We start from the raw sequence: 6,748 nt of genomic DNA on the forward strand, positions 1-6,748 counted from the left end.
GAAGAGGAAGAGGAGAGTAAAAAGTGGAGAATAAAGCAAGAAGAGAAAGAGAAAGTGAAACAAGAATAAGGAAGGAAAGAATAGTGACATATGGCGAATATGAAGAAGCAGGAAACGAGGAAATGAACTTGAGAAAGTGGAAAGGTGAAAGGAGATAGGAATAGCAAGAAATGAAGTCTTGTAAGTCACTGACCTTAACTTTACTTGGCAAAAGCAATGACAGTAAGAATAGGCATGTTTACAGAGCTAATTGAAACGGATCATTTATAGCATAACTGGCACCTGTGTTTAAAAGTGCAACAGCAGATGTTATAATGATGAAGTACTGGAGCTTATCCCAGACCAGTCTTTTGATTTCATTCAATATTTGCTTAAGTATCATGTTAATTTAGGGTAAAATAACATAAAGAAAGCATCGGGTGCAAATATATATATTTTGGGTTTGAGCTGTTAGTTAAAATCAAACCCTACATATCAACATCATTTTCTCTACGACTGGTTATATCGTTGCCTTGCTAATAGAGTTGTGTGTGCTTTTTCTATGTCTACACTATGCATTGTATTTTATATGTCTATATATTGCTTGTTAGAGGTGGGGATACTGGTCTTCACCCTTTAAAAGTTTTATGGATACCGCCATTTATTTCGGTCACACACACACACACATACATACATACATACATACATACATACATACATACATACATACATACATACATACATACATACATACATACATACATACATACATACATACACACATACACACATACACACATACACACATACACACATACACACATACACACATACACACATACACACACACACACACATACACACACACATACACACACACATACATACACACACACACATACACACACACACACACAGTGTAATATTAGGTTCATCCAATTTACCGGTAAGTCTAATAGTACTGTTATCAGATTTGTGGTTCCCGAATTCTTTCACAAATATTCTGGTCTAAACGAACTATTAATTAAATTACTGTCATCTCAACCGTAAGTCAAAGTATCATTTTCTAGCAGCACATACCAGAAGGCAATCAAAGGCGTGTTGTAAACCTGTGTTGTATCTTTACATGTACTGAATATTGTAAAGGAATAGATATCTACTTTGAAATACAGCAGTCGGGAAGTGGATCGAGGGTAGATCTCCCTGCTACGAAAACATGACGATTGATAGTACTATAGTGTGACTATGGGGTTGGTATGGGCATGAGCAGATCGGTATGTCTATGGAATTCATATGATCCTCGTTGGACACTGCCGTTTGTCGAGTCCTGTGATTAAACTGGTTTAGTGGTTTATTACGGGTCATGGTAGAGGCAGAGGGATGGTAGGTATTCATCTGTATCAGTGTGCTAGTTCAATATTCCATCTATTAAATATATTTTAAACAAAAGCAAATGAGCACACTCTGCTTCGGACCCACTCACCCGCTGTGCGTGTACAAATTAGACACATTTCCTGAACACAATAAGTTTGTCAAAAGAAAGAAAGCAGGAAAGAAAGAAAAATAAAAGTTCGTAGTTGTAATCCTCACGCTCCGTCGCCTCTGATTTTTACTTAGCCGCATTGCCAATAGATGGTGCTGTTGCCTTGAACACAATGGCTCATACTTTTCTTTTTTTTCATCAGTGTGCGCAGATCTAGACTTTCCGATCATTTTCATGCAGCCTTTTGACCTTTAGAGAATAATAACTCAGCTGTTACCAAAGAAATGATGAATCACAATACAATAATCCCAACAATAATAGCTATGATAACATTCTTTGTCTATCACGGGAGTGCGATATTGACAGCTTTGTAAGAGTTGAATATAAGGATAAGTATTTTTTATTATTTTTTTTCACGGGTCTTTAACATGATTACAGCTAACTATTTACCTCCCTTGCGAAAAAAAAATAGCGAAAACAAGATTAATACAAAAGATTTAGATCGAGAAATCTGTAATATCATTGCTAGTTAAGTTTCTTCCTTTCCATAACTTATCTATGTTACATTATCCATTTATTAATTTGTCTTATTATTTATCTATTCGTTTACTTTATTATCATTTATCATTAACAAATGTATTTATTTTTCATACATATATTTACCTCGCCATTTTTTCCACTCATTCATTAATTCCTTCGATATAGTAATCGTCTTTCGTTATTATCCTTCTCTTTACACTGCAAAGGTGGTATTCCTATCTGTTGTTTGTGGAGACGGGTGGGAGGGGGGAGGAAGAGGGAGCAGGCAGGCAGGGAGGTAGGTAGGCAGGCAGGCAGGCAGGTAGGCAGGCAGGTAGGCAGGTAGGCAGGTAGGTAGGTAGGCAGGCAGGTAGGTAGGCAGGCAGGTAGGTAGGCAGGCAGGTAGGTAGGTAGGCAGGTAGGTAGGAAGGTAGGTAGGCAGGCAGGTAGGTAAGTAGGCAGGTAGGTAAGGTTCAAGGAAAAGGTGAAGGCATTTGCACCCGTTCAGAAGCTTTTCTTGTTATTCACGCTGATGGGAGTCTGTGTGCTCATCCACTTCAACATTCAGGCGGAATTCCTGGGTCCGTGAGTGAAGGGGAAGCTGGTGGTTGGGATGTTCTTTTAGGGCGAGAGACTGACATTACCAGGCATGTTGTAATAGTTGTTTTGTCAGGAGGTATGTATGTGTTTTTATTCCTATTTTATCTTTCACTGTTTGTGTGGTGATAGTGGTGGTGGTGGTGGTAGTGGTAGTGGTAGTGGTAGTGGTAGTGGTAGTGGTAGTGGTAGTGGTAGTGGTAGTGGTAGTGGTAGTGGTAGTGGTAGTGGTAGTGGTAGTGGTAGTGATATGGTAGTGATAGTGATAGTGATAGTAATAGTAATAGTAATAGTAATAGTAATAGTAATAGTAATAGTAATAGTAATAGTAATAGTAATAGTAATAGTAATAGTAATAGTAATAGTGGTAGTGGTAGTGGTAGTGGTAGTGGTAGTGGTAGTATTAGTGGTAGCAGTAGTAGTAGTAGCAGTAGTAGTAGTTGTTGTAGTAGTTGTAGTAGTAGTAGTGGTGGTAGTAGTGGTAGTAGTAGTGGTAGTAGTAGTGGTAGTATCTTCATCTTCACAGTCATCATCACAATCATCACCATCATCACTAAACATACTGATAGATAAATATGAAAAAAAATGATATTGAAAAAGAAGAGGAAAGAGAGATTTGCGAAAAAGAAAGGAGAGATATTTATTACCATTCGCGGGATAGATGTGTTTCCAAAACTCGGTAAACTGAAGCATAGAAATACAGATATTGCAGTATTGCCGTTTAAGCTAACAAAGGCACCGTTTGATCGCTGTCATTAGCTGAGGAACTATCCCAATTTGTCGAAATTGCGCTAACAGCCATCAAAAACTTGCAAACTACGTTAACCCTTGAACCCTTGTCATCAAGAACGGGCTGTTATTATTGGCGTTAAAATCTTTCCCTGATTTCCTTTCAGCTTTCCATCATATAACAGTATTGAACGATCCATTTGTTCGTTCAGTTCGATAATGTTATTGCTTTTCTTAATAGGTCGATATCTCTAAATAACTTAAAGGGAGAGCTGTGTCGTGTGTTGTAAATAAATTCCTTAACTTAGCCAATTGACTTAAAAGTGTTGTACAAATAAACAGGTTTGTATGCAATGCCTGTGTGTGATAGCTCTTCATTTATTTAAACTATTATCAATTGTATGTGCAACATTAGACCAATATAATATGTAAACATAACGCACACATACATATCTATTCTTTTGTGTATATATTAGTGTATATACACAAATATATATATATATATATATATATATATATATATATATATATATATACATGTATATATAAATATATATATACATATATATATATATATGTATATATGCAGTATGTGTGTGTGTGTGTGTGTTTATATATATATACATACGTATAATATCTATACATATATATATATATATATATATATATATATATATATGTATATATGCAGTATGTGTGTGTGTGTGTGTGTGTGTTTATATATATATATATATATATATATATATATATATATATATATGTTTTATATGTACATATATATTTTATATATAATATATATATATTACATATACAGTATATGTATATATATATATATATATATTATATATATATTATATATAATCTCTATATTATATATATATGTATAAAATATATGTTAGATAGAATCCATATATTATATATATATATAATCTATATATAATCTATATATAATATTATATACAAATATATAATACATGTTATATTTATGTATATAATATATGTAATATACATATATGTATATTATATATAATATATGTATATTATAATATATATACATATATATTATATATAATGTATATACATATATATTATATATAATATATTATATATACAATATATATTATATATACAATATATTATATATATAATATATATCATATATACAATATATATATATAATATATATCATATATACAATATATATATATTTACATATATATAATACAAATATATAACATATATAATATACATACATACATATATATATATTGTACACCTGTTACTATGTGCTAGAAGTTATTTATTCCAGCAAGACATTACGAGGGCCCTGTCGCTGCAGTTACCACCCATTCATCACCAGGTAATATCTCATGAGTGAAACTTTACAGCAATCCCCGGGAGTTAATTACCAAGTTCTGGCCATCGTGTGCTGTAAATCGTGTTCGCCGCGATGTAATTACGCCCCAGTCCAACTTGTACAGGGGAAGCGCAGTCAGGAGTTTGCAATGGTTCAACTTGCAGCGGAGGTTGCGAGCGCGCGGTCTGTCGGCGAGCGAGCGAGAAGGCGGCTTGGCCTGGAGGCGCTCGCGAAAGCGGATTTGACAAGACACTACAGGGAAATGCTTAAAATATGTCATTTCGGCGTTTATCGTTCCTGCACTGACCATTGTTGACCCAGTCAATGCTGTATGTGCTATTCATATCTACACTTACGCTGAGTGTGTAGCTGTGTTTTAGGGTACTATATATAATCCATTATACACATACAAGTGTTAAAAGGTAAACATTGATAAGCCCAGGATCATCACGGCTTCAATGAGATATAAGTTATCTCTTATCATAGAATTTTATCCACATACTATGCATATATTCTTACGTTTGAGGTAGGTAGGTAGGTTTGAATGCATTAGCAAAGGCTAGTTAACGCACCGTAAACCAATGTTAATGTTGAACTTTACATTCCATATTTATAAATGTTCTTACTTTATTTTACGGAGGAGATTCCAATAGCGATATATTTCTAGAACTATGTCATTCCATTTTTTAATAATCAGAAATCATTTTCAAGTGTAATAGAATGTTGAGAGTAGGAAATTGAATTCATGTCTGACAGGATATTATTGTTGAAACTGTCCCATTTAGAAAACAACTGAAACTTCGATATGCATTTTTAGGCTGTGAATCATACATTGTACATTGTTAATGTATCAATATTATTATTATTTTTATTTTGTAACAATTGGTATGTAGCTAAGGTTATTAAGCCACTGGATCCATTAGAACATTGATTACTTTATGGATTATTTTTTTCATCTGATTAAAGATTTGATGTAAATGGTATGTTTTTTTTTTTTTTTTTTTTTTTTTAAGTAAATTTTTTAGATCTATCTATTGTTGTTGTATTGATGGCATATACGGGATATTGAAAGGTGACTTGTGCAAAGGAGGTATTGTGGAGGAAATCTCATATATATAAGTATCGTGGTGGGTTAGATTTTTGGCGTTGACTTCCAGACGCGCCGACACCACCTCCTCTCTTCTGTTTTTGTAGGCTGTGTCCCACTTTCCTTTTATTGCTTTATGGTTATTGTTCATGTGTAGGTTGGTCCACTCATTTTGCCACGGGATATTATTTTTGCTTTTATAAGGGACACAAAACACCTGAGATCTGTTCTTCGTTAAGATCCAAATCAGCACTTGATCTGGGTAATTTGTCAGCCTGCTCATTGCCATGGATATCAGAGTGGCCTGGTCATTTTAGTGGTTTCTGATGATTAGATGGCTTGAACTTGATGAATCTAAAAAAAAATAATAATAAATAAAATAAAAATAAATAATAATAATAATAATAATTATAATAATAACATATATTCTACCGTGGGTCGTCGATGGTGCAAAATCTAATGCTTTGTTAAGAGCAAAAAAAGTTCAGCAAGAAAAATCGATGTTTGATTCGCCAGTCTGAATCTCAACTGCTATTCAAACGACCAGACATTCGCTCTCACACACTCATTTGTCTTGGAGGCGTCGGCATATATATGAAAAAAGGAAGATGTTTAATAAGGATCTCCCTTGGTGCTATATTTGGACTGAACCAGGGTATCGCTGGTAGAGATATCTATACCGACTCTCTCGATAATGTGGAGTCGCGTGGAAAAGAGCCGAATGCCACCGTTTTCGTTAGGATGGCCTGGGTCTCGAGCCATCTTTGCGGCATAGATCAGTGCCTGCTGGCCGCAAAGGAGGGGCGGTACTCCTGACTCCACCTATAAACGCTCGATCCGAGTACATGTCAAGGCTCCACGAGAGACACGTAAACAAGCATTCTGTGTAGTGGATAACTCCGTAGAGTTAGTGATGTTGGTTTAGGAGCGTATTACCCACTACAGGTAATGTCCATGTGGGTTTGGCCTATTTTGGTGATGATTCTCAGGTAATTTT

The sequence above is a fragment of the Penaeus chinensis genome, chromosome 18 (genome assembly GCF_019202785.1).
Source record: "Penaeus chinensis breed Huanghai No. 1 chromosome 18, ASM1920278v2, whole genome shotgun sequence".
In the NCBI taxonomy this organism is placed as follows: Eukaryota; Metazoa; Arthropoda; class Malacostraca; order Decapoda; family Penaeidae; genus Penaeus; species Penaeus chinensis.